This window comes from Thunnus maccoyii, chromosome 1 (assembly GCF_910596095.1).
Source record: "Thunnus maccoyii chromosome 1, fThuMac1.1, whole genome shotgun sequence".
NCBI classification, from domain to species: domain Eukaryota; kingdom Metazoa; phylum Chordata; class Actinopteri; order Scombriformes; family Scombridae; genus Thunnus; species Thunnus maccoyii.
The window spans coordinates 14628529-14651857 of NC_056533.1; the positions used below are offsets into that span (position 1 = coordinate 14628529).

Genomic DNA, 23329 nt, shown 5'->3' on the forward strand with positions numbered 1-23329 from the left:
CAAGCTGGAGAATGAGCTGATTATGAGGAGGGAGAGAGAGAGAAAGTGTGAGACCCAAACTGAAACAGTGAGAGTAAGTGAGGGAATGTGGAGGTGTAATAACTCTAGGCTATGGCTCAGTGCCTGTAAGGATTCATGGAAAATATATGCTTGGGTAAGTAGATTGTGTGTGCATGTAATTATCTCTCTCTCTTTCTCTTTGTATGTGAATATTTAATCATTTCATGGCGTGTGATGCAGAGTTGGAATAAGTGTTTTTAAAATGTAAGCAGTGACAGTGGTGACTGTGCTTTATGCTGCATTGTCTAGTTTTATTTCAACTCTTCTCATATTCATTCTGCACAGTGTTTGCCATCAAAAAACACCTGAAATATCTGTATGTGCAGTATGAATGCAGTATGAATCTTTACTGAGCGGTGCAGGTCTGAGCTCTCATTAGGGTTAGCAAAGTTGGTCAACTCTCTGATTTTCTGTCAAAGTTTGCTACTATTCTTTAAAATGTTTGTTTGTGTCATTGAAATTAATAATGCATATCTCTCTTTTTTTTTTCTTTTTTTTTTTAGCAAAATGTAATGTAAACACAGCAGTTGAGCAAAATTGCCTTTTCCTTTTGGTCGTCTCCATGGTGATTTACAACAAGTTGAAGCCGGTAGAGTACAAGACTTTTCTCTACTGCTATTTCAAAATCTGCTATTAGCAACAGTAAAAAAGTCTCCCTCCTTCTGTCTTTTCTCCTTACTGTTTCTTCTCTCCTCCTTGTCTTTTCCCTCCTTATCTGCCTCTCTTCCCTTCATCTCCATCTCCATTCATCTCCCTCTTCTCTGTCTCTCTGCATCCCCATTCTGCAGCCGCACACCTCCTCATTCTGTCCATGTCTTCCTGCTCCTACTCTGCCTGTTTCACGATTCCCTCATCTCCTTCTCTATCAGCATCCTGTGTCTCTGTCTCCACAATTCCTTCCTTGCTTTTTGTACCTGTTGTACCCGGTGATGCATATTTACTGTCTTCTACGGTCTTACCTCATCTGGCATGTGCGGCATGCAGGAGTAAATCTTCTCCCTCCCTGGACTAGCATACAGCCTTGTCTACTGTCGCAGGCAACACAAACACCTATTATTTACTGTGTGATTTATTTATGAATTAAGTCTTTTAACTTTTTGCTTACATCCATTTCCCAGGGAGGGGAGGATGGCAGGGTTGATTAATTGGGAAGAGGATTGCCGTGCCCAGCTGACACACACACAAACACACACTTATTTGCATAGACACTCGTTCACACATGTATGCATGCACTGGGCTACAGTACATTTCCTTAAGGACACACAGAGACCACACAATGTGAACATAAAAACACATTCACTTGAAAGACAATGCCATTATTGCTTCAACCTTTTTTTATTCTATTCTGTGTGTATGTTTGTGTATGTCTGTATATGTGTGCACTTACAATATATAACCAAGGTTGTGTTTTTATAGGACAATTTGTCTGTAAATATCTACGCACATGTACGTACTGTATCTGCAAATCTGCACAGCAAAATGTGGCAAATATTTGTGTGCATAAAGTATGCACTAATGAGTGTGTGATATATTTTCTTGTGACAGCACACACCAGGTCAGCCCTGATAAAGGAACATCATACTGGAGGACCGGTTCAAGTGAAGTGTGGCATTTAAACTTCCCCCCTGTGCAGAATGATGTATGTGCAGCATTTGACACTACAAGGCTGTTTTCACATTCATCTGCTGAAAGTGGAAAGTTTCTCTGTGTACCTAGAAGCAGGATTTGTAACATCACAACTGGTTTGGAACCAGTTGTTTTCCAATATGCAACTCATGTGTATGTGTGATGTGGAAACTTGAAGCCTCCACTGCACACAGATTCAGGATTTTTCAATAAGGGAGAAGATGGAGACGTCATCTCAAGAATTTTTAACTAGTTAATTGAACTTTTTTTGTGAAAAAACCACATCAGACAAATTATTATTCAAAGCACAGTAATTTTATGTCTTAAAACTGTCTGGAGGTGATCCTTAATCATCCTAAACTTCTATAAATAAGTCATGTCAAGTCAAGTCAATTTTATCTGTATAGCCCTGTTTAGTTTAGCCCCAACTTGAGTGGAAGCTCACCTTCTCCTAGGGTTTCATATTTTAAACATTCATTTGATGCAGAACTTTATTAACATAAAATGCAATAGATGGGTTCTTCACTCAAGTCGCCATCCAGGAACTTGTTAGTGTGACAGTCCAGCATCAGAGCTAACACCAGAGTCGCTTGCAAAGGAGGACAAATTTAAAAAGACAGCCTTATTGTATCTGTCTTGTTTTAACTCAAATACTTTTCAGTTCTGTGTAAGCATTATACACATAAAAGGTTTTCACCTTGGAGCCCTAATACATATGCATAAATACATCAAGTGTGAGTGAAACACACAAACACACACAAAGACTTCTCAAGGGTCTGTATTCTTAAATGTATTTACTGTAGATGCAATAGTAACACACACACACACGCACGTACATGCACATGCACATGCACGCATACACACACATACAGATGCTCTGAATAGACTCTAACTCTGAGTGCAGGAGAACTCAACTTTCCTCCTTGAGGTTCCCTTTGGAATTTCATTACCTGTGCTTGGTGCTTATTGATCCTGTTATATACACTAGGCCAAGCAGCTGCTAAATTATTCAGTCTGGTTAAATAGGGCTGTTCCATTATTCAGAAGGGTGGCACAGTGTAATTAATATTGTAGAGATATGTGACAGGCTGGGTGGCATTTCACTCAGTGACAGCACACCGCTCGCTCCCTACTTTCACTTTCTCTACTCTCTCCTTGTCTTTGTCATTGTCTTTTCCTTCTTTAATCTGCTGTGTCTGTGTTCCTCCATTTTCTTTCTTTCTTTCCTCTCTCTGGCTCTTTAACTTTTTTTGTCTCTCTTTTTCTCATTCAGCATCTGTTTCCCTTCTGTTTCACAATTGCCTCTGCCTCCTCCACTCTTACTGTAGCTTCATGTGTGTAATGGTTCTGGTGAAAAGTTGGATGTGAGATTGCACCATCATCTGGGGATTTGCTCAGTGATTTGTGTTGTGTGTGTGCATGTGTGCACATAATGGAGTGTCTTGTCGCTTTATTGTGGCATATATTTTTCCTCTCTTCTCCTTCCACAATGACCCACATTGTGCTGCAGATGTTATGATGAGACAGAATACTCAGTTTGGCAGAACATTCAGAACAGTTAATCCCCCAGCACTTACAGTATATGAGAAAAGCAGAAGAAAAGCCTCATTCATACTGTATCTTATACAATGGTGTCCTTGAGTGAGATGTTGCCACATACTTGTGAGCAATAGTAACAGCTGTTAAATAAATCCCATATCCTACTCCTATCCTCAGCATGTCATTACTACTGCAATGGATTCCAGCATTATGACAGCAATAAAATAATGCGTTAACGCTGCGTTTTCAGTTGTAGAAGTGAAACACATACACATGGTTTGTACAAAAAGGCCACTTGAAGATCATCATCACAGAACATCATGACAACAACATAAACCAAGTTCTCCATTGTTTTTCTTACACTACTGCAAAATGAAACTTGTGTTACAGGCTCACACCTAAACATAATTTACTATAACTAACCAGGATCTTTTTCTTAGTGAGACTGTTGTTTGTGTGTATTGTGAAGGACTATTATTTGTGTGTGTGTAGTGACCATGCACACACGCGCGCACTGTCACTCACTTGTCTGAGTTGTATCGGGAAACCTCCTTGGCCTTGTCCTCCTCTTCTTCATGCAGCCAATTAGGAGCCATCTCCTCTTGCTCTCATCAGCGCTCCTCCTCCACTCTTGTCAAAGTTCTTTGACAAAACAGGGGAGAGAAGACTTCAAAAGACTCTGTTGTGTTGTTTTTCCCCCCCGCTTCTTTCCTTCTGAAGCCCAGAGTGAAACTACAGAGGTGTCGGGATGACAACTCAAAGGGTCTGATACTTTGTGTTTGTGTTTGTTTGTGTGTGCGTGTGAGAGTGTGTGTGTGTACGTGTGTGTGTTTGTGTGTGTGTGTGTGTGTGTGTGTGTGTGGTCTGTGTCACCGTGACATCACCCATTGGTTTATGGACTCCCATTTTGAAGCCTCGAGTTTGCATTTTGATTGTCGCCATCTTGGATTTTTGGAGCCAGAAGTGACCGTATTTGGATGACAGGGTGGACCCTAGAGCTAGCTACTAGCTTAGTTAGCACAATGCATTAACAGTCTATGGTTAAATGTGATAATGCTAATGCTAATGCTAATTTTTGCAAGCAAAAAACAGGCTTAAAACCATTAAAACAAAATGTATTTAAAACTGAACACCCGACTCCTTAGAGGGTCTTTTAATACAACCAAACACTGAACAAGAGTTTTTTAGACGACCAACATGTTACAGTTAGCTTTAACATGAACTGAAAACACACTGAAATAGCGACATCTACATATATTCTGTGAATCTGGGGTTACACTGTGGTTACGTTACCTAACCAATGTTGTCGCTGTGGTAGCGACTTCCCTGTGACGGCACCCACCTGTCGCTCAAAGCGGCCACGGCCTTAATCATGCATAACTTTAAGCCTTAATAAAATTTAAATGGGTGAGTTATATAAAAATTCACCCCCGTACAGTTGTCATGAACAGGGAAATTTGCTATAGAGACCAAAACTGTTTCATTTATTTCTGCTGTAAAGTTGGGCTTTTTATTATGGTGGTCTGTGGGGATTGACTCGCTTTTGGAGGCAGCCTCAAGTGGCCATTTGAGGAACTTTTTGGCACTTCCACATTCATTTCCACATTCATTCTTCAGCCCTGAAGGTTGCCGCTTGGTCAAAACCCACTGTATGGCTTGACCGTGTATGAAACACGAGAGGGCTTTTAATTTGAAGCAGATACAGGAAGTGGCGGCATTCGGCTGATCAATGGTGTAGCTCCCTCAAACCACAAAATTACTAAATGGACTGCTGTTAAATGTCTTGATTAAATACTATAGCTTTGTTTTGGAGTTGCAAAATTACTCACCTATGACAAATTTCATACATTTTTTAATTCTTTACTTTCCTCAGGAAGTATCCAGAGTGGGACTCAGCACGTGATTTTCCCTTCAGTGAAGCATTCTCTGTTCCCCTCTCATATTTGAGGAGTTTTAAGAACATGATGCTATGATTGTCTTTGCTAAGCTTTTGTGAGAGTACCGTTTTAGCTAATGAAATCTAATAATCAACGATCTGTTAGACTTTAGAGTATTGAGTGTTGTAACAGTGGGGTTTAGTCATATGCTTTCCATAAACAGGACAGCACATTATGTGGTTGTCAGTGAAAGAAAGCAAATATCTATTTGTCTTTTTGTCTCCCTTTGTCTCATTTTTCTCTGTCTTTCTTTTTGTCTATACCATTTGTCCTTTTAATGTCTTTCTCTGACTTCCTTATTTTCTCTCTGCCTCCCTCGTTATCGCTCTCTCTTTCCTCTCTCTCTCTTCGTCAATCTGTTATTGTCTTACTATCCACCCTCCTCAGGGGTTTTGAGTCTGACTGTTCTCAGCTGCTGGTTAATATTTAATCTGCTGTTAAATAACACATTGTTGAAGAGTCACTGTCTGCCTTTCAAATACATTTAGTCACAGAGTGTATTTGTTTTTTTTTTTACGGTTTATATTGCAAATGTGGGAAATATTGTCTTTCATCCTGTAAAAAATGCCTCAGAAAAAACATGTCAGCAGCCTTTTCAAGCCACAAGGATCCTCCAGGCACAGATTCCACAACATCGCTGGGTTCATGGAACATAGTTTTAAAAAATACACCAGAACACCACGACTGCTGCAATATTTGGTGCTGTTCTTCTTGTACTTTGTTGATAATGGACACTCTGTTCTTCAGTGTGTGCAAAGGTAAAGAGACAGACAAAGACGACTCAAAAGAGACTCAAATATTTTACTGTTGCATTAAAGTCAGCACTCCTTGTGGAGAATGTTATTTCCAGAGTTACCTTGGAGAGAAGGAATGCACGAGCACGCTGTCACATTTTGAGACTGACTGTGTGCTCAACATCGTACAGTCAATTATGAAGTGTAGATGTCCATTTTTACTTTGTGTTTCAACTGGCTGTGTTTCTTCTCTATAAGTCCTGTTTGGACGTGACACTTCTTTCTGGCAACGAATTCTGGGGCTTACCATTCATTCTTGTCAGCTAAGTTGGTATCTTATGTGTCCCCAACTGGTAAATAATCCATTTGGATCTTTATCCACCCTCAGTGTTCTTAGCTCTGTGTGAGATTGGAGTTTATCTGAAAGATATTACATCAAATGTGTCGTGGAGGACAGAAGCATAATGATATATGAGATTTGATACACCAACAGCAGACAGACAGAGACAGACAGAGTGAAATAAATGAGTGTGAGACTGTGAAACTTTCAGTACAGGTACTTTCCTCAGAGTTTTTATTCTGTTCAGGTTCTTCTCTCTGTTGCACACACTTTTTCTGTCTGAAGTAATTTTAAGGTATTCCCACCTATATCATTTTTCAAAATGTAAAAAAAATAAAGTTAAGTTTTTTCTCAGTTTTATTATGCTGCTATTTGTACAACATATGGAGACCTTGTGTAACCCAAACAAACACAGAACGATCACTGTATTTATTTAGAAATGTCTACTTCCTATTTTAGCAAAAGCAGAACATTTTAGTTTGTGGTAAAACGACATTCCAACTCCTAAGGTTGGGATTCCACAATGACCTTTATTCCACATATATACAGTATATATAAATAATAATTCCCCTCATTTACACATTTTTGCCATTACCTTTATGACCTTACCTTTCACTGTGGTTTCAATATAGCTTTTTTGCACAATCAAGTGCTATAGTGGGATGGCACTTGCGTTAACAAGCTCCAGCTAATTAAAGTCTTATTAATATGTTCAACACCAGTGGTTTTGACAAAGTTGTTATAGTTCTTTTCTTTCTAGAAAAATAAATGATGCTGGTTAGCTTGTGTAGCCCAGCAGGTGTTCTATAGGTTGCTAGGTTACAGGTAGGTGTTATGACGTAAATAAAGCAGAATCATAATTGTAGAGATGTGTGGGAGATATTTGCACTCGTTACGAAGCCTGTCATCTAGTCACAATGTGAGGTCAAAACTCAATGTTGTCTAATATTGCTTTGTCTCTCTGATATCCAAATCCAAAGATTAGGTTTGCTGCTTTTGCTCCTAACAACTAATTTTCCACAATTGGATCAAGGTTAATATTGATTATTATTATTATTATTATTATTATTATTATTATTATTATTATCATCAACAACAACAACAACAACAACAACAACAACAAAAATAATAATAATAATAATAATAATAATAATAATAATAATAATAATAACTTTGGGAGTTTGCATGTTCTCCCTGTCTGTGTGCATTTTCTCCCACAGTCCAAATCCAGTTATGTGAACTGGAAATGATCTGTAAGTGTGAATGTCAGTGTAAATGTGTTTGTCTTTGTATGTGTTAGCCCCATGATAGAAAGATGACCTGTCTAGGGTGTACCCTGCCTCTTGCCCAGTGCATGCTGGGATAAGCTTCAGCCCCCTGTGACTCTATAAAGGATAAACAGTTTAGAAAACAGAAGGATGGATAGAGAATAATGTTATTTGCACAGCTGTAGTCTCCAGTCAAAATAGCCACATGCTTATAACGATTGACGGATTTTAACATGTTTCTGTAGTAGCATATTTTAACTTTTCACAACAACAAACATTTTTATTTACAGTACATTTTAAAAAAGAGTTTCCTATCAGATTAACCTGTACACCTGCTTCTTTTTTTCATTGACCCATCTTTGGCTTTCAAGCCAAACAGCTGCATCAAGGTTATCCTCAGCCAGCTGTCCCCATCAGGTTTAGAGAGCAGTGCTCCAATTTCATCTATTTCATAGCTGATGATTCTGGGTACGACACACACACACATGCACATTTTAGTTGAAACCAAGTCATACGCCAGACCAACGGAGATTGTTTCACTGAAATGGAGATATTTAGCACTTACGAAGTCAGGCAGGGTGCATGTGTATCTGGATGTGAGGGTTCACTGCTCGATAAAAAACCCAAACCCATCTTTTCCTCTTACTCACCCAGAATGCAAATTGTGAAGCACAGCAAATTGAATTAAACGTCTCTCTAAAACTCTTTCAAATCACTTACTCCAGAAGTCCCCATTTACCATTATCCTTTAAACCTTTCCCACCCTGCCTCTCCTCCGTCCTCTTCCTTTCCCAACATTACGTAACTTTAGACATTGTTCACACTGGACATCATGAAGTGGGGTGACTACAGGGGTTATGTTTGTTGTGTATTAAACTCGACCAAGTGGTGATTTCTATAACAGTTTCGCTAATCAGACGTACCAGCTTGTATGAAGGGAAGATATTTTGTAAGCTCATGATCAACCTGAGTTTTCAAATGAGACAGATTTATAGTTTTATGAAACAGTTGTTAACATGCAGTGTATCTTATTATTTCTTTCTTTGTCCTCTTTTCCACACACACTTTCCCTAACAGTAATTATCATGGCTTGTTATTTGCCAAAATGCACCAGATGTTAGCCCCCTGTATACCTGAACAGTCTTCCACACCTCTCTTACTCTGAATGATAAACAGTTAGCAGTTTGGCAGGGAGGGAAAATAGCATTGCATTACACTCCTCTGCAAATAGCCTCATTCTCCTGAGGTAAAAAACTACATATCTATCAATTTACCTGGTAGGTATCATTAACACCAGATACAAAACTCAGGTAGCTTTTTCTGGTATGTTTTTGATATAGTTTTACAGTGTAGATAGGTTTAATTTTGATGCATTTCAGATATTGTGATTTTTATGTCCCCTGTCAATTGGTTTCTACTTGATCAGAGAAATCATATTTGTTTTTAATGGTTGCATTTGGTTCCTCTTCTGAGTGAGTGAGTGAGTGAACTGCTTAACCTTTGTTTCATATGAAGTACATTTTCTTGTCCTTCATAATTACAAACATACCTATTTGAGAAAACGTTTGTCTTAGTCTTTAGAGGACAACCACATGTCATCCAAAGTATTTTCTTAATCATATTAATAATAATGAATACAATTAATACCTTGTAACTTGAATTTAAAGTTAGAAGTTTGGTGACCAGATATATTCACTTATCTCTTGCTTGCGGTAGATAAATGAATACTGAGATGTTAAACCACTTATATACAGTGACAGATGGCAAAAATAGATGAAAAAACTTGAATAAAAGAGTGAAGAAACATAATAAATGCGAATGCTTCCAAACAGCATTAGGAGTTCCTGAATGGTTTGATGATATGGGAGGTTTTGAAGCGATGTGGTAGACACAGCTCTCCACCGCTATCATCAAAACCTCAAATGAGAGAATATGTTTTTGAAAACACGGTGTTCATCTCTCCAGTCGAGTTTCACAGACTTTTAGAATCTAGCGCACTGAAGCTGATGTGGCGGCTTGTATAGGGGCTCAACACCTTACTGGAACACTTGTTTTCTTCCCTTTGTCAACTCTTTATATCTTGTTTTCAGTCACTCTATTTTAGCCTTTAAAAAAGTAGTATTTTACTTCCCATGGGGATTTGATAGTCTATCAATATAAGACACATAGGGGATGCAGTTGCTGAAGAAGATATACCTTATCATCTTTTACTGTGTTATTTAAAAATTACTGATATGTTTCAGTGTAATATAATTTCTGTTTGTTTATTTTTTGATTGTACCTGACTTATATTTTTCTGTGGAATCTGAGAGGGCAGTATACTAAGAATGTCCTCCTATAATACTATTCATTTCCTTAATGCATTTGACAATAAAGCTTTCTTGAGCCTTGACTTAAGAATAGGAATAAAGCAGCTCAATATTATGTCCTAGCTTTTCAATAACATTGCTTAGGAACACACAGTGGAAATATATACTGTATATTGTAGAACAAAATCCCAGAAATATTACTTACCTTTGCCTCTCTATAATTTAAAATTATTAAACCATTTTGATTAAAAGCCGCTTTTATTAGCTTACCTCTGAGATCATAATAGCCGACTATTATGCTGTTTATGCTGTAGTGTTATCAGGAAGTAACAGAGACAATGGAACTACAATAATGCCATCTGTCTCTTTGTATCCATCCATCCATCCATCCTCAGACCTCTCCGTCCATCATGATAAACATGATGAAATGATGATCGTTACGGCCCAGTACTTCATCAAATCCTGATAGCAGCTGAAAAGGGCCTGTGTGAAATGAAGTGTGACACAATAATGAAGTATTATTTATCAATTAGTAAAATGGCTCCAGTGGTTCTGTGTGAGAATATCAATATACAAAGTCTGGCTGTTTTGACACTCTCAAGCAGTTCCAGTCTAGATTTAAAGTGCCTTTCTTGCTTTTCCTCTCTGTCTCTCGCTCTCTGTGGTTTCACCATTTACTCTGTAGCTCCACCTGCTCTTAATTCTCTGTCCTTTCACTTTTTCTTAATCACCCTCTCTCCATGATTTACACATCGTGCTTGTTAGGACTGTCTCATTTCTGCCTTTCTTCTTCTCCTTGCAACTTTGTCTCTACTGCAGTCTGCCTCAGCATTTCTGTGTCTGCGACCCTTTGTCCATGTCACTCTCTCCTCTCCTGTGTCAATTTCAATTTTTCAATTTCAGTCACTTTATTGGCATGACTGTTAAAACAGATGGTGTACATTATATCTTGCCTCCCTTCCACATCTCATCTTCATTCTGCTTGCGAGGATCTTTTCCTTTCCTTTCCTTTTCCCCCTCCGTACACCCGCTTGCCTCCCTCCTCACCTCCAGCTCTTACTCTGACCTTTATTCAAGCGTTTCTTCTTGCTCTCCTCTTTATCGACATCCTTTCTTAGTACCTCCTTCCTTCCTACCACTTCACCCAGACTGGCCGCTACGCATTGTCGGGTGTTCTGCTGCAGTTTCCCTGGAAGTGCACACGCACAAGAATTCTTTCTTTTGCTCATATGCACTGCCACTGTGTGTCAAGTCAAGTGTGTCTCTTGTTATTTGGTGCTGTGTGTGTGTGTGTGTTTGTGTGTGAGCATTGCACATGTTTGTGTGACTTCAAAGTGAGTTGGAGCATTATGGTTGAATAGAATAAGGTCAGGTTGACAGTCAGGCAGACAGATGATGCAGGGCACATGACCTCCACGCCACACCACCTTGTCTTCACCGCTCTTCTCTTTCCTCTGAAATACAGGGAGAAGCAAAACCTTTGCTGCAATTTTGAAGCCTCACCAGCTGTTACTGTCCTCTGCCTGTTTTTCACTTTCTCTCATTGCTGTCTCTTATTTTAACAGATGCTTGGGTTGCTTTGAGAGACCCAGAGGTTGGTGGGAATGATGTAGAAAGTGTGAAGAGCAAATCTCAAATATCACTTACACTCCTAATTTCTCTAAAAGGAGGAGTGACTTGTGAATCAGCGGCGGCTCCGTCTAATCTCTCTTCTAAATCCCCCCCTTTGTTTCTCCCATCCCCTCTTAGATGAATTCCTTTATTTTAATATTTATGACGATATTAAACACCACAGAGAGTGTCCAATGGAGTGTAACAGGACAGTAGGCATTGAAGTGGTAGAAACAGTCAAGAGATGTGCTTCAACATTTGATAGTATGGGTTCATAGTTTGCCCAGCAGGGTGCCCCATTAAGCTCAGTCTCTGAAAATCCTCCACAGGGGGTTTGTACTTTAAGGGGAGAAATTAATGTGTGTCTGTAAGACTGGTTTGATATGATCTGAGACATTTAGGCTACATTCAACAGAAAACATCTTATTTCATGGAGATTTTGTCTGGCTAAGATCCTGTGTTGCACACTTTAAGAAGATCAGAATTTAAGTTTCACATTGTGTTTTTTTTTTATTGATGTCAAAACACCCAAACTTAGAACATAATACTTGTGATGATGGTAACTTTATACCTAATTAGTTCAAGGAATCTGCGCAAAACCATGATGTGTTTACCCACCCTCGGGCAGAAAGCTACTGTTGTTTTTAGCAGCACTAAGCTCCACTTAGAGTGATGTATGAGTGTGTGTGTGTGTGTGTGTGTGTGTGTGTGTGTGTGTGTGTGTGTGTGTGTGTGTGTGTTTGTCTGTGTGCAACTTTGTCTAAACACTTTAAAATCTAATCAGGATATCAACATGTGTTGTTGTATTGTGCAGTTTAAAAATAGAAGTGATTGTTCCTTTTACTTTAGGGTGAATTACACCGACTACTCCAACAACCAGCAACAAATTTGAACATATATTTTTAAACATGTATACACAAATAAGCAAATGCTCCTAAAGGACAATCTGGTCTTTATACGACCTGAGTCATATTGTTGTAATGTTGTTCTGTGACTGTGAACACTCTAAATCCAATGGGGCCTAGGAAGTACAAACATTAACCATGAACTTTAGCAACTGTGAACAGAAGCAGAAAATCATTTTTCAAGCAAAAGGTCAAAAATTTTCAGAAAATTGTGAAAGAGAGTGTTTCCTCCCTCCACAGTTTTCATTGTTATGTTATTATTTTGCTAAGATATTACTTACATGTACCACTGGAACAACTTCGGTGTGATGATGTATAAATGTTCAAGACTTTCCCACCTCTGTGACTGTTTCCATTTCATCCCACCAGAGAGTTTGCTTCTTAAGATTGTCCTATAATAACTATTAGTCTATTTTACTGATGTGGTACTGTAAACATTTTCCCTCTGAAATGACACTACTGGGAAACAGTGGAAATCTACCAGATAAACTAAAATCCCATTAATACCCCAACAGTACTATCTGATGTTTTTTCAGGCCCAATTGGTCAGATGAAGATAAGCAGATACCAATAAAAACATTACGTGTGCAGAAGAGTTGGATTCAAAACAAACTGTTAGATGGTGTGAAATAAACTCTTCTCTTCTCTTCTCTTCTCTTCTCTTCTCTTCTCTTCTCTTCTCTTCTCTTCTCTTCTCTTCTCTTCTTCTCTTTTCTCTTCCTCTCCTCTCCTCTCCTCTCCTCTCCTCTCCTCTCCTCTCAGCATGCCTCAGTGTATATTGGATACGACAGGCTTTGTGAATGGAGCACTCACAAAGAGAATGCCAGTCTTTATTTTCTCTCCTTCTCCGTCCTTCCCTCCCTTCCTCCTCCCGCGCCTCGCTCTCCTCTCGTCTCCCCCTCTGCCCGTCTGTGCCAAAGATCTAAGCGGTTTTCATCTCTTTGTCGGAACTCTCTCTCTCGCTCTCTCTCCCCTCTTCATCTTCTAACCCTGAGAAAGCTCAAGTGCTGCAAACACAGTCCTATACAGTGGAGTATGAGTCATGTTTGACCGCGCTCTACAAACCCCTGATCACTTCACATCACTCCATTCCTCCACCACAGACACAACCCCTGCTCCTCCAACTGTGACTTGTTGTCTTTCCCGTCTTCCTTTTCACCTCTTTCTGTCTACAGTTCACAAAGCAACTGTCATTTCATTCACATATTACAGTTATTTGTTTATGTGGACACAACTGTTTCCTGACAAGAATTGTCTAATAGGTTTGCAGACTTAATTAGACTCCTACAGAGAGAGATTTGATACACTATATTTAAAGATCTCCTCCAGACATGTTTTAAGATGTACACTCTACTTGACTAATAATTTGTATCTAATATAGTTTTTCCGTAAAAAAAACTCAATTTTCTTGTTAAAATCCTTAACATGACATCAACTCCTTCTACCTCATTAAAAATTCCGACATCTCTGAATATTCACATATTTTTCATTTCAAAGGTTTATCTGCTGTACACAAGATGTCTCCTGCTTCACTGTAAGGTATATTCTCAGTGTATGATGCTTCAAGTCCACATCACACTTGTGTAAGTCGAATACTTGTCCAGGATTGGCTCCAAACTAGTTGTGATGTCACACATCATGCTCAAAAGTACACAACTTAAACTGAGATTTTTGGTGAGCTCAGAGACACTTTTCACTTTCAGCAGATTAACGCGAAAACAGCCTTCTAGTATCAAACTTTGTAGGCACATCATTCTGAACAATGAAGCTCAAACATGCAAGTGGATTCAAGGCACACTAAACAAAACACATACTGGAGTGGAAGGGGACTTTACAAACTATTAATAAACATTTCCTTCCTCACAAACTATCTCTTCTATTAATGTAATGCTGGGATTTTCACTTTCTCTGTATAGTCCTATGTTTTTTTTATATTTTGTAAAGGCAAGTGCACAAATTTCTGTGCTTGTTTTTGGACCCTTTTCAGTTTTTTTTTCCAGTTTTTCTTACAGACCAAAACTAGAACATTTTTTGGACCTACATTAGGATGAGAGGTATAATTCTCAGGAACTGAAAAGTATGAGAAAATAGACAAAATCTTGCACTGATGTTAAAAGAAACTCAGTTACTTCTTGAAGAAACTGGCTGGACAAAGTGGAGATTGTTTGAATTTCCATCTTTCCTCCTTTTCCTCTGGGGTTGTATGCTCCATGTGTGCCCATAATCTATATTGAACAATATTTCAAAGAGAAGATTCACTTTCCTTGGATATGAAGCCTGCAGTGCTACCAGGAAACTGCTGCTGCTCTTTCTCTCTCTTTTTCTCTCTTTCTTTTCCATTACAGTCCTTTTTTTCGTCTCTCCACCCCTCCTCCCCTCCAATCTACCCTCTGCTCTCCAATGATCGCCCTTTATTAGCTTCTGCTGTCATCTGACACTTTTGTTGATCACACAATCTCTTTCTCCTCTTACGGTGATTGTGGTGGAAAACACACAGTCACTCACTTACCAGCACATACACTCAATATCACAGTATGATCTCACACCATCAAACACACACGCTGCTGACATGCTGATTTCATTATCTATTTCTATTATCTATCGTCTAATTCTTTCCTTGAATATCTATTTTGTCACTGGTTCTTCTCTTTGAACTCCTGCATTAAGCTCCCCTCGAGGCAGTGATGATTAGTGTTTGTGTGTGTGTGTGTGTGTGTGTGTGTGTAATTAATTCACATGCTACTGTTGGCTTGTTGTCTCCTCCTCCACCATGGTCATTTAATCAATACCTCTCACCATGGTGTAAGAGCAGGTGATATCTGTGTTTTTCACTGTCCTGACCAGGCTACTTCCCTTTTCCCTCTTCTATCACTCGTTGACAGTCTATTTAAGAACCGCAGAGTCACTTTGCTTTTTTATGCTTTAACCGTGATTCTCAGTTTACATTTATTACATAACAATCAGGCTTTCTGCACATACGCAACATTTAAAGCAAGTTGTCCAAGGTTTGACAGACGTGTCAGTGTAGCATTATAAATACAGTATGGTTCAGTTTGTTTGATCCACTGATTGATAATTACCATGTTCTAAATGCTATTTCAGATCTTTTTCCCACCTTGCCAAAAACAATTAATTCACTAATCTTTTTAATTTTACATAAACATATAAATTCAAAGATTGTGCATAACAGCACAAAATCTGATATATTAGTTCTTTCACTCCAAAAAGTTTGTCAAACTCTATGGAAGCTAACACAGAATTATAATCAGCTTAAGTCATGACACTAAAACAAAAATATTCTTGTGTTTGAATATCTGTCTCTATTTATAGTGAGGTTATGTGACTGGACTTCAGTATTAGAATGTACTGTACATGCAAATAGAGATCAGTAATATTAGTTTTTCTGCCATTTCCTTGTTTAACCTTTGAATCCGCCTGAAGGAAAAAGGGCAAGATTATATTCAGATGTCGATGGCCCCAAAACCAGAATCACATTAGAAGACAAAAACTGGCAGCTTGCTGATGTTCGTCCAATCACAGCCTGGATTTGGAAACCTGCCACTGAATTCATGACCAGTGAAATTCATATTTGTATGGAAGACAGAGCTCTGGTTTGAAGAAGACTCTGTTTACTGTATCTATACGCCTGGTACAGGGAAACATTAAATGTAACATTTAGATGACTTAAAAAACTGGATTATAAAATGAAAACATTAGTGACTCTTTCAAGAATATGAAGAAAAAAGAGCTACTGCACTTAAAAATATATATTTATTTATTCATGGTGTGTGTGTGTGTGAGAGCAGGGAAACAACAATTTACAGTTGATTGAAAGTCCCAAAGAGGTTACTGAAGGTTAGTCCTTTCATTTATAACAGCCATTTAACGGTCAGGTCAAAAGTTAAATCAATGTCCCAGACACATTTTGATATCTAGAGCTCCAATCGAGCCAAAATGAAAAGGATGGGGTCATGACATCAACCATTTGATCTCCTTCCATCCTGTCTGCGGAGAAAAATCCTGATAAAATGCTGAGGCAATGTGAGTCACCCAGACTTTTGCTCATAAGACTGCTTTTTGTGTTGAAGTTGTGTGTGTGTGTGTGTGTGTGTGTGTGTGTGTATGTGTCTGTCTGGATCTCTGTGTGTGTGTGTGTGTGTGTGTGTGTGTGTGATTAGTCTTTCTCTGGGTCAGATGAATACTTCCACCTATTGCAGTTAATCGATGAAGTCTGTGACTTTTCCCTTGGGTACCTACTCTCTACTGCTCTTATCCTCTTTCCTTTCCTTTCCTTTCCTTTCCTCTCCTCTCCTTCTCTCCTCTCCTCTCCTCTCCTCTCCTCCCATCCTCTCTATTTGTGATGGCAGGGGAAAGGCAAAAGCATCTAAACAGTCTCTTGTGAATGAAGTGAATTGAGACAGAGCTCATCGGCATGCATGAGCAGCTCCCATAAAGTAACTACGCATATCAATCATGCTCTGCGTGACTTTCGTGTTCGACAGGATTCATGACCTTCTGTGGGATTCCTCCGGCAAAATACAGTATAACGCACAAGGAAACACACACACACACACACTCACGCAGACATCGACTCATGCATGTATGTACACTCACGTTTTAGCAGCACACACTTATTCACTCCTTCAACCACAATCACACACACATACTGCTCAGCACTCTGTCAAGCTGTCACTGTGGTTTGACACCAGCCCCACTGTCTCATCATTAGTTTTAGTGAGAGATGTCCTGTCCCCTCAACAAAAACAAACATGGCAGGCGGCGACAAATCAATTAATCAGACGAGGCATTTGCCGATAGTTATATTTCACTTACAACTGATGTGCATTGAATGTTTCAGAAAGTTTCCAATAATGCATGGACAACACTTTCAATCAGCATCCACCGGAGCATTTTTGATCGATGAATCATCAGTTAGACGGATTGCTGTCAAAACAGCAGCTCACTATGACTGATGATCATCTTTCATACTAACCGAATTGATGCCCCTCTGAGCAGGACAGAACACCGAGCCAGTTTGTGTTAATAGCTTCTTCCCATATTTTTTTTTCTCCAGTGCCTTTGGCCTGATTTAGGCAATTGATTCCTGTAATAATATGTTGTCTTTTTAGGATTCTGTTGTTTTGCTGATGATATCCTACTTACTATATACAATGTGCAAAAATTGTCACATGATATAAATATATTTTGATGTTCTGTATCTTGAAGGAGTCTTCCAAAAGTACATGGCTACCACTTAAACAACATGAAAATATGAAATATCTTGTGAAATAACCGTGTAAGCAATTTTATGTACCTCATTTCAGTGTTGTGAAAAAAGGTCAATTTTGACAAAAGTATAAATGCTCGTGCTAGTGCTACGGCATGAAGTAGACAATTTTGCTACCTCACTATAAGTAAATCAAAATGTGTGTCAACTAATTTGTAACGCTCCTTTTTTTGTTGCTAAGCAACAAAGCAGTGGATAGCCATCATCCAGAAGTGCGGTTGTGGGATGCAACACCTCTATAACTCGATAAGTTGTAAAACACCATGTTCATTTTGCTTCAGCGAATATTTGCTAAAGTTACACAAACAGGTTAAATGACAGTTAGTTGGGTTGTTAGCGAAGAAGACTGGAAGACTAGAGGAGAAAGGGGACATCTCTGTAGTGTAACAGGTTCATTCCCTCTTGTTTTGTTTTCATCATTCTTTTGTTTTGCTTTTGTCTGCTTTGCCCTGTTGAGGAACCTCTGCCCTCCTAACCTTTCCTCCCTATGGCCTGCCTGTCAGTCTCTCTTCCTCGGCTGACTACATCCATCTCACCTTTTCTCTGTCTTATGCTTTATTACCATCAACTTACATTTTCTTTCACCTTAAGAAACCCTTTCCCATTGATCTCTTTTCAATTGCCTCATCAAATCCCTGGTCACATTGATTTGTTTGTCTGTTGCTACTTCCCAATCTCATTCTTTCTGACTCTCTCTTTGCTGTTGTGTTGTTCGCGAACGATTCGTTGAAAAGAACAAATCTTTTGGGTGAATAAATTGAACTGAATCACTTCCTGAAATGATCTGTTCATTTCTCAGTCAGTTCAGTTGAGCTCTCAGTCAGTTGCGAGTGAATGTGTTTTGTTTGCAAGAATACACTCGCTCACTGAGTGAGTAATTCAAGTCACTTGTTCATAGGAGGAACGGGGTGTGTTCAAGACAGCAAATATACAGCTGATTTGGTTAGATGAATTACTTACGTTACTGTTTTGAAAAGAGGACAGCTATAAGGATACACTCATTGAATGGAGTGTGTGTATGTGTGTGTGTGTGTGTGGCTGCTAATCTGATATAATAAACAAAAAACATAAACAAAATGGGTGGTCTTAAGGTTACAATCAATATCAGGGTGATAAGTTCACATAGCCTAAAGCGGAAAAATGACCATGTTGAGACTGGCTAGTCATATACGTCCAAGTTCGAGACTCCCTTGTATTCTGAAAATATCCCATACTGTTTATGTTTTCTGTTTATTATATACAGATTAGCAGCCACACAAACACACACACACACACAAACTTCCACTGACATTTGTCAAAATCTGCAAACAATCATACCCATAAAAATGCATTTTGACCGTAAACTTGAAGTCGCTCCTAGAGTGATATATTTGATCAGTTTCCCCTACTGTCTCCCTCCAGAAACCCCCCCTGTTACTTGGTATGTTCCCCTGATCACCATGTACCTATCAATAAACATCCTACCTCCAAAGTTATCAAAGAGAGCAGTCTGGCTAAACTTTGTGAACCAAAATTTAATGTAACAGTCCCCTCTAGTGGAGGCTCTTGTTGACCTTGTGCCAATGTTACAGTTTGTTACAAACTGTTTAAATAAACCTTTAAAAATCTTGTATAATAAACAGACATTAGCCATGAACAAAAAAAAAAAAAAAAAAATTCAAAAGTCAAGTAAAGTCAAATAAATCAATGGTGGTAGAGATCAGGGTGTTTATCCAGTACTTTCAGTGTTTGTTTATAGAATTTATGGAGGTGTTGCATAGATGTGTTGCTTGCCTGAGACCGAGCTGTGACACAATATGAGAGATAGAATAGTATCATACAGTGCATAAACAAAATTGCTGTATCTGTAGTCATTAGATTTTGAATAAATTTAAAATGACCTAGGTCACATTTGACAATCCCTGAATTGTTTTAAATCCCTCCACCTTTGGTAGTTTACAAGGTGTGGTGAAACTTGCAAAATGAAGGTGTAATATGAACGGGTGGCTGAGAGTGTCTCAGATCCTCTCACTGCGAGAGAACGGTGCATGTTCAGAGTGATAGACAATTGCTGAGTTGCTCAACCCTGCCCCAGGTACCACATATTTTATTTAATAATTAGGTGTCGCGAAAATATACATGCTGTACATAATAGGCTAGGACTGTGTTATAGCAGCCTCCAGTTAGTAAACGGTATATTTACACAGCTAAAATGGCTAAAAAAAGGCTTTTCCTTCATGAACGACCGTTCTTAGTTCATTAGTTAGCAAGCTGAACTGAATGTTCGGCCGTGTTTCAGTTCAGTGTGTGGGACTACGCAGTCGGAGCTTTGGTCAAGCACTTAACGATTCGGTGAACAAATCTTTTGAACGAATCTTTTTAATTAATTGATTCTAATGATTCAGTACGCTGAAAAGAACTGCTTTGCCCATCACTACTCCATACCCCTGCTTACCACCTTCAACATTGCTTTATTCTTCCCTCCCAGTTTTCTGTCTTCTCTCTTTCAATTTAGTTTTTTCCTTCTTCATATTCATCTATCCTTTTTGTTCTCTCCTTTTCTTGCCGCCTTCTCTCCTCCTTCCTCCCTTCTTTGGTCATCCTCTCTCCCTCTCTTGCCTTTCTCTCCTTCTCCTCTCTCTCTCGCCTTTCTTTCCTCCTCTATCTCTTGCCTCTCTCTCAACCTCCCTCTCTCTAGTCGATCAGACAGTTGAGGCAGCCAAGCTGCCGGAGGCGCGAGCAGACAGAGGAGCCGCTCTGTCCGACCTCCCTCCCTCTCCGGAGAGAGGCAAACTAATGCCGACACGCCAATAAGCTGTAAGGAGACAATTATTCACCATTTATATCAGCTCTCTGTCTTCCTGAGTTAGCCCATCACACCTCTGGAACCAAGCTCAGTTACACCACATAATGTTTTTAATACTTTTATCCTTTCATGGGTTATACTTTCACTGATTGATTGGTAGAGATTTGCACAGGGGAAGCTGTAGCCTAGAGGTTATACAGTTTGCTTGTTATTGGAAGATTCTTGGCCAGAAGTGAGCTAAATGGGAAACCTGGAAGAAAGGAACGTAAATAAGGCATGAACCTCCCTCCCACAGCAACTGCTATCAATGTGCCCTTCAGCAAGGCACTTAACCTCCAACTGCTTCACTGGATCTGCTCAGTGTCCAGCAGATAAAGACTGTAATTATACTGGGCAGGTCTGTGTAAATGTAGGAATCTGAAGCAGAGCTTTTGCTGAAAAGAAACACGTATGCTCAGACAACCAGCTTTGCGGTTAAATGTAAGTTACATTCATCTTCCATATTTTGGAGAGCAGTATCTCAATGAGAACAACTTTTGCATGTGGTCTTGAGTACTCCTGAACTTTTTCCACTTTACTTTTTCTTTTCATTCCAGTCAGATCCCAGTCTGCCACAGAGACGGAGAGACACTGAGGTTAAGACAAAGGATAGAGAAGGGCATCAGAGCAAGAAGGAGTGAACTTAACAAGCAGCCTGTTTAAGTGTAGAGAGCTGCTGCAAAAGTAGTGTAGCATGCTCTATGTTGATGCGTGTGTGTGTGTGTATGCTTTGTGATATTTGAGAGTATATATGTATGTATTTGCATTTGCATGCCTGTATGTGTTTGAAGGAAAAATGATGGCGGTATGCTAAAAAAGTCTTTGGAAGACTAATGAAAAGACTGAAAGAGTGAATGATTGACTGCTCTGCTGATGAGCTCCTCAAACACAACAGTGCAGAGCATTAAATCTCATATTCAAAAAGACATTCACACACACATTTTTACAGCACACACTCTGAAGCAGATACAAACTCATTCAAATTCACACAAGAGGAATAAGTAGTAGGCATTGTGGAAGTGCTATCACAATCACTCTCTTTTCTGTCTTCTCCAAAACATCCACTTTCAGAAAATAAGAACAGTAAAAAAAACGTTGATCGCTGAGGAGACCTATTGAGTGTGAGTGTTTTCAGTTGCCAGTGACGGTAAGGTGCAGATTTGGAGTGGTGTTTTCTTAAGATCTTCAAAAATACCCACTTTTTCATTTCATATTTGGACAGCCAGTGGAAGAGATCGTTTTAAGTGATAGGGTTTTTTGTGGCATTTATGCATTTGTCTTGGTTTAGAAGAACACCCAAAAGACAATGACACAGGTTTAGAATATGGTTGCAAAAGGGACTGAATCTGAACTACAGTCCTTTCCCTTTTCTGTTTTTCCTTTACTGTTTCTTGAGAGAAAAAAGAGAAAAATCCCTATTTAGTAAAGCAGGAATGTCATTAAAATGTACAAATTTAAGTGGACTGGCACACTAGCTGTGTCCCAATACCTTAAGCAATGAACAGCTGCCACTTGTTCCATATAAGAGAACATGCAGAAACAGACTCAGAGCCTTCTTTTATGTTGAACTTGAGATCAAGCTATGGGTTGTTATGTCTGATCGAGTTGAAGTTTAAGGTGAACAGGCCGCCCACTTCCTTCCTGTCTGTTCGATGATAACAGTTGTAGAGCACAGTGAAGATTTGTTCTCCCTGTGAATCGATGCTAATCACATCATTGTGCTCCCGCGTCCCCCACGTCTCTCTCTGGGGTTTCACACTCCTCTTTGGCCTTTTCCTCCTCGCCCGCTGTTTCTCTTGCTCTGTCTCTGTCTCTCCCCTCCTCCCTCCTGTCTCCCCTCATCATCAGGGAGGTGAAGCCATCTGAGGCTATTTGCACGCAAGCCAGCCCTCCTGATGGGTCAGTGCTTAGCAGACGCAGATATTTTAGTTGTCGTCATCACAGAGACCTCCCATCATGCATCTATCATCCATTATTTCTGCAGCTGCTGTCACAGCCTGCGGTCTACAGTGTTGTAAATTAGACTTGAAGCTTGGCAATATATTGGTAAAATATCAGTATGATGATTTGAGACACAATCTCACCAGGGATTTGGGTTACAATGATGTCATAATATTGTCTTTTTCAGTGTACAGTCACATGAGCAATGAATTTCACTTCCTGCTTAACCATCACTATAGTAATGATTGTTCTTGGCTGTTTTCTTTCTGAATTCTTTCTGAAGGCACCAACAAGCATCCTCAAAATATTGTCACATTATTAATATAAAGGTGTTTGGTGTCCCAGATGAACATTTTATTTATTTAAGTTTTTATAAAGTTACCATTTGTCAGAGAAACTGGGTAAAATTGCACTGTGAGTCAAGTACACCGATGGCAAATTTAGAAAGGCATCAGAACTCTGACAGTGTCAGAAATTTAGGACATGAAATGAAACAGAATAATTTGGCGAGTATTTTGAAAAAAAAAAAAACATGTTGCCCTCCTTGCCCTGGCCATGACTGGCTTCAGATCTCCTCTTCCTCCTCTTTTGAGGTTTTACGATGCATTGAAGTGTGAGCGATGTGGCCAAATTTTAAAAGTTGTGAGCAGTGCAGACAGATGATGCAAGTCGACGACAGGTCTCCTCTTGCACCTGTTTTTCTAGCACTACTATTCACCAGGCGTCCATCGCATCATCTGACATGCTTCAAAGTTGATATTGTTGAGAATCAGTCCCTTTACACCCTGCATTAAAATGCCTCTGATATCCAGATTTTATCTAGACATGATTTAACCTGATTACATTTACACCTGGTTTTAATATGTTGCTCCAGTGTCCACATCTGATTGAGATGCTAGTCATGCATGAAGCTGTGCTATTTTAGGGACTTCTGCTTGCTTTACGAAG

The 23329-nt window shown here is 39.3% G+C and overlaps 1 protein-coding gene across 1 annotated transcript in view; it reads left to right on the forward strand.

The window, feature by feature from the left end:
* LOC121893956 (MAM domain-containing glycosylphosphatidylinositol anchor protein 1) overlaps positions 1-23329 on the forward strand; it is a 188789-nt gene that overhangs the window by 23242 nt on the left and 142218 nt on the right. The gene's annotated exons all lie outside the window — the stretch shown is intronic.